The sequence below is a fragment of the Parasteatoda tepidariorum genome, chromosome 12, assembly GCF_982258835.1.
Source record: "Parasteatoda tepidariorum strain Cologne lab strain chromosome 12, Ptep-v5.0, whole genome shotgun sequence".
NCBI lineage: Eukaryota > Metazoa > Arthropoda > Arachnida > Araneae > Theridiidae > Parasteatoda > Parasteatoda tepidariorum.
In genome coordinates this window covers 38575545-38588059 of record NC_141766.1, presented here as the reverse complement: position 1 = coordinate 38588059, position 12515 = coordinate 38575545, and the positions used below count along the sequence as shown (strand labels likewise).

General features: G+C 27.9%; 1 protein-coding gene and 1 long non-coding RNA gene across 2 annotated transcripts in view; one reads left to right on the top strand and one right to left on the bottom strand.

Annotated features, from left to right (window-relative positions):
* LOC139427195 (uncharacterized) overlaps positions 1 to 4325 on the top strand; it is a 112722-nt gene extending 108397 nt beyond the window's left edge. Inside the window, exon 3 of the long non-coding RNA XR_011638331.2 lies at positions 3773 to 4325. This is a non-coding gene — a long non-coding RNA (uncharacterized LOC139427195). The remainder of the gene's footprint in view (positions 1 to 3772) is intronic.
* The window catches only part of LOC107448874 (neuroligin-4, X-linked), a 345395-nt gene that overhangs the window by 120773 nt on the left and 212107 nt on the right, over positions 1 to 12515 (bottom strand). The window lies entirely within an intron of this gene.

Genomic DNA, 12515 nt, shown 5'->3' with positions numbered 1-12515 from the left:
GACTAGGGAAGTGTGACTCACCAATTTTGAAATAAACTAGTGGGATGTATGCCTTATGAGGAATAATTTTAAGGGATAACATTCGTTTTGGCCCATAGAAGGTCCTATCAGAGATAAAAAAGTAATTCAATATAAAGAAAAATCGGTATTTTATTACTTCAATGCAGATTATTAGTTATTGTAATTATCTCATACTCCAAATAATTTCGTGGTACTTTCACGTTCTATATAATGTATATTTATAGTCAAAATTGATGTCAAAAGCCTGATATACCTATTTTGAAAAAATGCTTTTAAGCGATTATTCTAATTTTAGTAAAAAAACTTTCAAAAAAGTATTTTATTGTTTATAATTGGATAGGGAGGTAAAAATGCCATAGCACAAAAAAAAAACTTTTATATGCGCATGTGACCAAATTGTAACGCATTTTCCCGAACTGATGGAATTTTTTGTGAGTCTACATTGAATAGTCTGCATTGAAGTAATAAAGTACCGATTTTTTTACATATTGAATTATTTTTTTCTCTCGTAGGACCTTCTATTGGCCGAAACGAACGTTGCCCCCTAAAATTATTCCTCATGAGGCATACATCTCATTAGTTTATTTCAAAATTGGTGAGTCACACTTCCCTAGTCTCCTTTGTAAGAGTGATCAAACTTTTTTTTTTTTGCATAAAATATTTGTGACTTGATTATTAAAATTAAAAATGCAAACTGTATAAGATTTTTCGCCGGAGTTGCAATAAAAGCTTATATGTAATAGAAATTTCGGCCTGAAAGCAATTCCATTGTGCATTTTTTATAAGATTTTTTCATTATAGCGATTAGGAAAAAAACACCCTCTTATTGAGTTCAAATTAGTTTTTTTCTTTCATTTTCATTGTTAACTAAATCTAATGTTTCTGTAATTGTTTAAATACAAACGATATTAAAAAGAAAAATTAGAAATTTTTAAAATATATATAAATTTCCTCTTCATTTTAGAGAAATTTACTTCACTAATAAAAAATCATTTACCATAGTATTTACACAAATTATGAAACATTTATGATGCAAAACATTGTGATAAACATTTATGATGCAAAATAATTTTAAGAACGATGATTAAGGGTAAACATAAATTTTGAAAGGAATATTTTCTATTTACCAAAAGAGAAAAGCTTGAATATTTGTAAACAAACACTTCTAAAAAAGGGTTATTTTATTTATATTCTGAATAGAAAAAGAATAACCTAGATATATTTCTTCAGCAAATACAAGTTATTTATTTTTCTTCGACAATAACATATTTTTAAATAGCGTCTGTCACCCGAGGCTGGGAGGAAACATTCGTCTTTTCTCTCATATTGATCGAATATTGGCACGCTATTCCAAGATGTGCATACATTAAATTGAAAAATGAGGATATAGATAGTTGAGTTTCATTCCTTTGGGCATGTTCCTTTAGTTTGACAGTTTCATATTTGAGACAAATTGTTTTCCCTAATACAAACTTATTGTACCAAAGAAATTAGATTTAATTGAATGATATAAATGTACGAGGTAGTCAAAAATGAGAAAAAATTAAGATGGTACATCCATTTCTATAAAATATTGATAAAATTTGTCCTTTCCATTGTCCTTTTGCAGAGGAGAATAAAAATCGAATACTTGAATTTTTTTTTTTCGTACTGACACTGTAAAAACTTCTCTTAAAAATATAATTCTGTTAAAAACATAACTTTTCTATGGAAGATTTATGTTCTCTAACATTACAAGAATTAACTGCTAAAATATATCGCAATTCGGCAAAATAAGAGACATTAATTCTATTATCAAAATAAGAATTTTACGAAAAAAAATAAGAATTCTGCAACGATTCTTTTAAATGTCGAAAAAAAAATTAACCTTTTAAAATTCTGTTTCATTATGTAAGCCAGATGGCGTACAGCTACATTTATACAAAATGTTTCGACCGTACCATGGCCTACAAAAATAAAAAAAACTAATGCATCTAAATATTTTCTATAATGATTTGTCACAGGAAATTTCTGGCAACGTGTTTTTTGTTTCGTAGCATACGAATAATCTGGCAACACTGCAGCCAGAAATTTTCTGCAATATAACAGAATTTTTTTACAGTGTATATCTTAATTAATGATCTTGAAATAAACTTATAAGATGAGTCGCAAAGTTTCAGAAAGTGAATAGATCCTTGCAGCTAAATATACATATTGGATTAAAAACAAAATGTATTTAAACATTAAACATGTAAGTCCATATGAAAAATATATATAAACGCATTTTTATAAAATTTTAAAAAGTAATTTTTTTTATGCAAAAGTTAGTTTGAAAACTAATTAATAGTAATTTTAAAGTTAAAAATACTAAAATACAACTTTCCGTTTTACTATGTTTTTGTTTTACGTATATATATATATATATCTATACATAAAAAATCCATTTGATAATTAACAATATTTTACTTAGAGATAAAAGGCATTTTGTTCGTTCGTGAAGTAGTTTTTACATAGAACACAATATTAAAATTCAAAACTTTTCTACTTCAGTTCGTGTAAACGACTTTTCACTAAAATTACAATACGACAGTTGTATTAATTATTGATAACGATAAATTATTCATTATTTAATCTTAATTTATTATAAATAATAATATTTTATTGAAATTAAGCAAGATTATTTAAATGCGCCATATTTTTAAGCTTTCCACCTACAAATACTTCGGAATTAATTTTGATTTTCTAGAAAAGTACTATACTAACATTGAGTTATGATAATTAAGTATTATATATAGCTAAATATTTATATTTTTTGCCAATCAGAACTGATTTGAGTAAAAGAAAGGGTATAATCTTGATAATTTAAGTATATAATTCTTAAGAATTAAAGGTATGAAGAATATTTCTCTGCAACAGTATCCCTCAGAGAGTTAATCTTCTTTAGATAAATAATCGTTCCACGTCTACTAGGTACACTAACATCATTTCCTTATTGTTTGTGTTCTCCATTTTCTATTCGCTTTTGTAGTTTCTAGAAACAAATTCACCGCCAAGTTTCAGTTCACCTGGTTTTTACAGTACTAATCTATTTTATTACATTTAATAAATATTATTCTTTGATGGAATCTAATTTATCGATTTTAAGTTTCAAAATAACACTCAAATTGCTAAAATTTATCTTTATAATTTTACAATCTACCAATCATTTCTCAATAGATAAAAAATAGAACAATCTACGTGCAGAAAATAATTCTGATAAAATTACCACACTATAGACATTTTTAATAAGAATAAAAAATAAAAAAATTTAATTTTGGCAATAAAACTAACATTTTCGGAATTAAAAACAAATCAATTAGTAATTTTTCTATTCATATATGGTGACGGTTCTATTTTTCAAATTTATAGCTGTTACTATTTGGCGAAAATACGAAACTGAAAACTAGATTTAACCGAATAAATGGAATATCATGATAAAATTTCCAAATTTTACCTCATTAACCAACTTAAAACGCATATTATAAAACGTTATTTCATTGTTAACTTCACTGAAATCATTACCAAAGTGCTTCGGTAAAAAGTACCAAGATATTTTTACCTTGATAATATATATTCATTGACTAAATACAATTGCTATGCTTAAAGCCCAGTTCAATGGTTTAAAAACACGAATTTATTTTTACAGTTGTAAGTAATGAGCAACAACCTTCGGCAACACTTAAGTATTCCTTTCAAAAATGAATAATCATATTTTTCGAAACATTTTTTCTAGGATTATCAAGCCTTCAGGAGCTTGATAGATGACTTTGAAAAATGACGATGACGAAAATTTCTGACAAAGCTCTGTGATTGGTGCATACTCTTTTTCGGAACGGAAGTTGAGACACGTCACTTTTTATATTTTTGTTTATAAAGAAATCATATCATTTTTCAATCAAACTTGTAAGAAATTCATCAATTATTAGCTGCCAAGTCTGAATTTTCAGAATGAATATTTATCCTGTCGTTAGTAATAATTTGAATACAAATCCAGTTTTCGACAAGTAAGAGAAATAATGATTTATTTTCTTTTAAGTATTTTTGTAGGAAGTGTATAATAGAATTTGAAATGGCATAGATTGATTAAACTTGTATAGCTTAAATTAGTCCAATTTGAATTAGTATTTGCATTCAAATTGTTTTTTTACGAAGACTTTAGATGATTTCTTTCAAATCTATTTACATTGCACATTTTGCAACGTCTTAAGAATAAGAGTTTGAAAAATTAAAAAACAATTGATAATCAATGTAATATTTTAAACAGATTTATTAGACTGCTACAAAATTTTTTGAGAGAGCTCATGAATTTTAATAACTGCTTACACTAAAAAGCATTTTTCTTTTCTATATACGTATTGTTTATTTATGAGTTCTTTTCCTGTATACATATTGTTTATTTATGAGTTCCTTTCCTATATACATATTGTTTATTTATGTGTTCTTTTCCTATACACATATTGTTTATTTATGAGTTCCTTTCATATATACATTTTGTATTGTTATAAGTTTATGATATTAAAATTATGTAGTTTAATGATGAAATATTGTATGATATATTTCAGACATGGTAATGCCTTGTGCAATAAGCTAAGTTAACGGAATTCTTAAACAAAGGAATGAGATAGACTTTTATGATCGAAACACTTAACCTGCGGAAGAAAATGAGAAAATTTTTCTCAGATGCATTTCAAATGAAGGGATAAAAATACTTCTTGTAGATTTTTAAAAAACTTCCTTGTTATAAATACGAAATATATAGATATCAAATAGATACAACCTATTACACTGATATACATTATCATTGAAGGAATAAAGTAAGTATATCAAACAATACAAAACTATTTCAACATTTTCAGAGAAAAAAAAGGAGAATTCTAAAATACTTCTCGAAACAAATTTTAACACAAAATTTACGTAATCGATATGCAAAAACTATAAGCATCTAAGATATAGAATAAGTTTACTGACCCTGTTTGAAAACCAAAGCAACGAAATGAATATACCAACTATAATATATCAACAGCAAAGGAATGAAATAAATATAACATCCATGATACTGAAACACATAAGGAAGAAAATAAGTATACTGATTATGTTAGATCAACTCCAAATGAACGAAAAAAAATATTAAATCCATGATACATGCCGAATGAGCGAAATAACATACCGTGCATTAGTGCAAGAGGGGCGAATTAAATATAACATCCATGATACACCAATGCCGAATTAACAAAGCAAGTATACAGATGTTTGATACAATCAATGCTAAGGAAATGGAAAGAAAATATGATGCACCAGTGCAAAAGGAGCGAAATAAATATAATATCCATGACACATCAATACCAAAGGAACAAAATAAGTAAATCGACCATAATGCATCAATGCCAGAGAAATAAAAAAAAATATTGCATCCATAATACATGCTGAATGAACGAATTAAACACACCGTACACCAGAGCAAAAGGAATGAAATAAGTATAACATCCATGATATATCAATATTGAGGGAACAAAATAAGTATACCGACCATATGATACATCAATGCCAAAGGAACTAAGTAAATAAAAAGTCAATGATTCATCAATGCCTCAGAAATGGTTATTGATATCACGTACAATTTGACAGCTGATATAAAATAAGTGAACCGAATCAATATTCGGCAATTATGATTACGGATTTTACATTTTAGAACTTAATTTAAAATAAGGTGTCAAGTTCGTACACCAAACAAGAACATGAAACTTGTTTTATGAAATGGTTTCCACTTTTAAACTAATTTCTGTTTAACTGATCAATATGGATGATATATACTTAATATTTTTTTTAGTTTCTTATTAGTCTCTCATTTTCTGTAATTTCTAATACGGAGCAAAACGTTTAACATAATTGTTCTATTTTTCTCAAAATTTATAAATGAGTAGGTGGCTCAGGCGATAGAGCACAGAGCGTTCGATCTCCAATGAGATGAACCAGGTTCGAATCCCTGCGGAGATTGGTCGAAATAAATTTTACTCTCGGCTTGCACAGACCACAGCGCTGACATAAAATATCCTCAGTGATTTCCATAATACATGCTGACTCAGTGACCATGGGTTAAAGTCCCTTTGCCATCGGGCTAACCAAGGGAGGTTTTCGTGATTTTCCTTTCTATGTAATGCAAATGTGGATTAGTGTTATCAAAAAGTCCTCCACGAAAGCTAGTTAGTCCCAATGCTTGATCCAGCAGTTCCCTCGTCTTCTGGATTGGGACAAAATTCAAAGATTACGGAGTTAAACAATGATAGTTATAAGCTCAGAATTGAGTCGGGTATTTAACGCCGGTAATAAAATAAGATATGTGATTCGACTAACTTTGAAATGAAGACAAATTATCCATTCCCACATTTAAGCTACCACTTTTTATTTTTTCCACCAAGATTCTGATTCCTTGCAAATGCATTTATGACTCACCTGTCTCAAAGAGGTGAAAAGCAACCAATTCCAGCATATAGATTTCATTCATTTCATTTTAATTTTTCACGTTTGGATGCGTTTTTAAATAAAAAATTATTATTAAAGCAAAGCAAGACTACCCAAATGTCATCTTCAAGGTAAAAATGTTAAATATATTTGGTTGGGAAAAAATGGTAGGATTTACATCAGAAACGTTTAAACTTCCAGTAACAAATGGAAATCCTATTCAGTACCTTTGAATTTCTGAGTAAGGCTGAAGGCTTGAACTAAACCACTTTCATTATAGAAGAAACTGCGAAAGAAATTGAAAAGAGTCCGTTCGATACAGAAAATAAAGAATAAAAGGAAAATCTGACTCTAAATTTCTATCGATATCTGTAGATGAAGCTGAATGCCATTTCCGGTGCTTTTATCCTATGGAAAGTGTGCACTTTCTCTGAGTTACGATGAGAAATAGCAGGAATTCCGATTTCAGGTATTAGTATCACATACAAGGAATTCTCAAACATCAAATAAACAGAGTGAGGAAGAAGAAAAGATATTTAAAATACAAAATACTTTTTTTAGTTACTGAAATCGCAATTTTCAACTCATTCTATATATATTCAAATGTGGTGTTAATATCAAGATCTATACTTTTTTTTCTTTTATGGATGTTTCGATTTTGAAACTAATTTTGAAATTTGGATTCAGTTAAAAAAGTGCCTTAATTGCCTCAAAAGTATTTCATTTGAGATTGATTTTAATTCGTTTAAAATTAATTATATTGTATGCAAATGCATAGTTGCTCCATACTGCAAAAAATGAATGCTCAAATTATTTAATGAAACTTTCTTTGTTTTTGACGATAATATTTATTGGTATATACTCTGAGAGAAAATTTCGTCAAAGTGACGAAATAACTGTCGTCACTTTTTTGAGGATACAGCTTTCGTCTTCTTCAGAGATTTCTTGTCTTAGATTTCGTCATTTTATTTATTTCCGAAAGAATAAATATATGCAAAACACATAGCACTTAGTGTATTTAACTTTTCTACTCTTTAATATGGGCACCATATAGTTAGGTCAATGTGACCCGAGCAAAAACAGATACAACAGAGAGAGAAACCATGAAATCTACAATGCACTGCGAAGAGGTTTCGAGTTAAGGAAACATATTCGTCGTACATTTGAAACTTAGCATTTAAACTTTTAAGCTATTTCTGTTACTTTTTTAGTATAAAATATGCTCCTTCTGATCACAACAAGTGATTCATTAACATGAACTGTAACGGAATAAAAAAAAATAAAATATGTCTAAAATGCAGCCTATTTTTGTAAAAAAATTCATCGTGATTTTTTTTTTATCTTTTTATGTATACATGTTCACATATTATTTTCATACTAATTGTAATGCTTTTATACTCATTTATTTCAATAAAATGAAGTTTTTATTTCAATTAATATAAATATCAGTGGTAAAGATAAAAAGACATTTTAAAGTTTCAAATAAATACAGGGTTATTCATAATTCCCTCCTCCTGTAAACGCCTTTTTACTGCAACTGGCGTCAGTGGTACTGGTTACTGCCATCTACCGGCAACCGCTTAAATTAAAACTTGAATACTTTCGGAATAGTTTCATATGTTCTTTTTTGTCATATTCGTCTTCGTTTATTTACTATAACGCTTCGAAACCCCGGAGGGAATTATTAATATCCCTGTATGAGTAAAATTATTTTAACAGTAATTAATGAATTTTGATATGGTAAGAAAAATTTTGTTAGGTAAATAGCTAGTGACGTCTGAATATGAAAGTAATTTTTATTTTCGATACAATCCTTTTATCTTATGAAAAGTTTCAACTTTTTCAGAGTCAAGATGTAAAATAGCAGAAATTCTACTTCCAGATAAAAGTATCACACACCAGTAATTCTTTAATACCAAACAAACTAGGTGAAAAATGAACAGTACTTAAAATAATATCTTTCCTAGTTACTGAAATCGCATTCTTTTTTTTTATTTTATTCCATCGAAACATTCACGCAACGAAGTGGGTAATGTTTTGTTTTTTGTTCTCAGAACTAATTAGGAAATAGTCAATGTTAGGAAATGTTTATCTAATGTAACGAATACCTCTAATGTCTATATAGGTAATGTTCGAGTCTAAGCAGAGTCATTTGCATTCAATTAATGTTTTATGTATGTGGTTTATTGCAATTATTTTAACACTACCATGCGGAAATGCATGTGCAAGGAAATTTAATAGTCGGTGAAATTTAATTGATAATAAAATACTGATTTTAAGCTCATTTATTGCTCAGGGCAATTATGATAAAAAAAATTTTTATTTGGCTCAATAGTAAGTACTTTTAAAATTAATTATTCCAAGTTGATCGTCTTTTTTTATTATAAATTTCGGGTAATTATGCAAAACAACTAATAAAGCAATAAAATTTTATGAAAAGCATTGTGCTTAAGACAATGTGAGTATATTAAGGTCTGCTTTAATTTGGCGAGGAATGCTAGGTAGAATTATGAAATGTTGGTGAATGCGTAAAGAATTGAAGTTATTAATACACACTGCGTTTAGGGAATGAACTTGAACTTCAGACATTTTCATATATTTTTGATAAGGACTGTTAACAACTGTTAACAAGAAGAAAACTTGTCAACTTCAATGAGAGAGATGAAATCCTATTTTTCAACAAACTAATACAATTTTTTGCAGTTATAATGACTTTTTACAAGCAACCCCATCAATAGTAATTCAAGTATGAACAAACATGTTGCTTAAAATCAATGTATTCCAGCGGTTACTTTAGAAACTTTTGGCGTTTGTATACTGAAATTTGCAGATATTCTTCGAATATTGTTAATGTTCGAAAGCAAGATTAATCACTGCAGGGTGATTCTATTTAAAAAAAAAAAGAGCGATACACAGAGATGCGTACTTTCTGAAGCTTTAAGACGCGAATGCGTGCCTTACTATGAAGAAAGCAACCCAATTTCCTTTCCATCATCTCCCACCTATTAATGAAATGGAAGCAGAAATGGCGCATGTACAATTCGTTTCGTATCCGCATTATTAAACACTAATAGAGCACTGTGAAAAATGGAACATTTCATAAAAATTTCGTCGTTTTTGACTAAAAAGTTTCTGGTATATGCTCCAAGCGAATATTTAGTTAAATTGACGAAATAACTATCATCACTTCTTTGAGAAAATGAATTTCGTCAATAGTGAAGAAATATTTCGTTATTCTATTTCTTTTCCAAAAAAAAAAAAAAAAAAACTCGTAGTGCCTAATGTATCGTAGGCACCATATAGCTGGGGCAATGTTACCTTAACGACACAGGAAAGACAAATAGAACAGAGAGATAAATTACACCGACGTCTGGATGTGGGATTTGAACCCAGGAGTTTCTTGATACAAGACTAACTCTTTGAGCATCATACAGCATGGTGACTTATCCCGTCGCTTTATTTTCGATCGTCTAGTCTTCTTCCTAGTTTCGTCATTATTTTTAATCGTCCACAATGATGCCCAATGATGAGATTTCGAGTTAAAGAAACATCTTCATCATATATTTGAGAGATCCCCATTCGTCACAAATCACGTGATTTCGTCACCAAGCAGTTTTCAAAATTTACGAAATATAGCTCAAGGATTATTATTGAAAAAGGTGAATTTTATTTCTGAGAGGGAACTTCTTCACAGCATATTCTTGTACCACCGATAAATTCAAATATATGTTTGAGATAAAGAAGAAAAATTAATATTTCTTATAAAAATAGATAAACTAGTCTTAAAAATATAGATCCTATGATTACCTTCAACAATGGATTCTAAGAATACTTTAAAGGTAACAGAAACTGTTTAGAAATATTTGCGTATAATTGTCATGAAAATAAAATGTTAGCAATATTACATATAAAAACATATTAGAAACATTCCTGAACCTATATATTATTTATCTGACAGTAACCTTTTTGAAATACAATCGGAAAACATTGTGGTATATGATTTATGTAATTGATTTTTTAAATTAATTTTGAATGGACTATTTTTCCGCATTAAGCTATTATTTCCAAAATCTATATGAATCTGAAACAATATCTATACCAATATGTTTTGAATTTGTGTGAAAGGGAAAATCAATTTGAAGAAATAGCGAAAAGGAACTGAAAGTAATCAAATGCAATTTAGTTAAAATATTAAAAAAAAAGTCAGATTAATAAAGAAATTAATTCTACTAATGAAGATACTTCTTATTTACAAAGGATATTGCAATAGAATGTGTATTTTTCAAAATAAATATAAAACTTAACGTAACTAAACCAATTGAAATAATAGAAAATTTTTAAAGATTCTTCATTAATTACTTTATAATTAAAAATGCTATTCATAATTGGGAAATTAATTCAAAAATTTACCAGAAAAAATTAAAATACATGCTAAAATTAAAGTATTCTCAAGATAAGTATTTTATCTATTTACTAAAAAACCTCGGTTGTAATTTCATTTTTTTAAACAAACTCTTTCAATTTGAATCAATGAAAATATTCCAATGGGAAATGAAATAAAATTTACACAAAATTTCTAAAGGTTTTTAAAGTGTCTTTCTCTTTCTTTAAACATCATTATGTTCCTTAGTTTAGTGTAAACAAATCTATTCTTTCAACTCTGTTCCAAGAAAATGCATACAAGAGAGATGATAAGTTTTGTTGAACTCTGCACTCCCTTGTGCCTAATTAGACGGAACAGATTTTCGAGTTGAGCAAAATAGGATTTCTAACTTTAAGAGCCACACAAAAGGTTTAATGAATTTTTGTGGTGGCTCTACTGAAAATAAACAAGCTAGTTAATAATGAAATGAAGAAGTTCATTAAGAAAGTAGAGTATTTTCAACTCCTTTTGTGTTTTATAAAAATAATTATTCATTTTATTGTTTATATTTTTTTTTCCTTTCTCAGAAAACGGTTTAATTGAAATTTCTTGTGTTAACATTGTGTTATTAAAAATATATAGAAAAAAAGTGAAATAGTGTGAAGATTATGTTTTGATGGACTTAATTTTTTCATGATTGGAAAAAGTACGACGTTGAAATATATCTTTAGATTAAAAAATAAATTTTTGGACTTCAATGTATAATTTAAGGTACAATGTTAGAAATTTCTTGGAAAAAACGGTTAAATAACAATTTATTTAATTGTTCTTTCCTTTCTTTTTTTGACTTTTTTTATGTTTTCTGAGTTTTTAATGTCTTGCTCGAAAATGAAAAATAATGAATTTTAGCTTGAATGCAAAATCAGTAACCATTAGGTGCAAAGATAACGGGCAACAATTTGCCACATGGTGGAGTTCTAACCATCAAGTAAGAAAAGTTTCTCTCATATTACTAAATACTTAATAACCTAATAAACAGTGCTATTAAAGGTTATTATGGGCAATTATTGTGCTAAATTATCAAAAAAAATTGTAGAACAGTTTTGTATATTCGAAAGTTTAAATTTTTAGGATAAATTTTTACCACCGTAAATATAATTTGATAGTTAGTTTTTTTTTTCCTTTCTAGATTTCACTTTTCCAGTCTACTTGTAACAAAAACTGCGAGCAAATATGTACTGCTTTTGAGAAAACAAATACTAAACAAGCTCAAAAATTAATAGTTTTATGAATAATCATTAAATTTTAGACATCAGACTACATTTTTGATCAAAATTAAAATTTATACATACTTAAAAAGTCGTTCCTGTTTGCGTCATACAAACATTTTCGTATGGCTTTTTAAAAATGGCTAGCAAACAAAAATGACTGAAATTTTTTTTTCATTAATCAAAATAATAACAATTTTAGTTTTCATCCAAAAAGGAAAAAAAATGTATTATTGAATGCGAGAGATTTTTTTCATGTGTTAAGCTTCAAGTAAAGTAGAATACTCTATAACAATTTTCTTATTTTTCCTCTATAACAATTTTCGTTTTGTTGTTCACACTTTTGAATGATCTATCCAAAAAAAATTTATATTTTGCTTCGATAG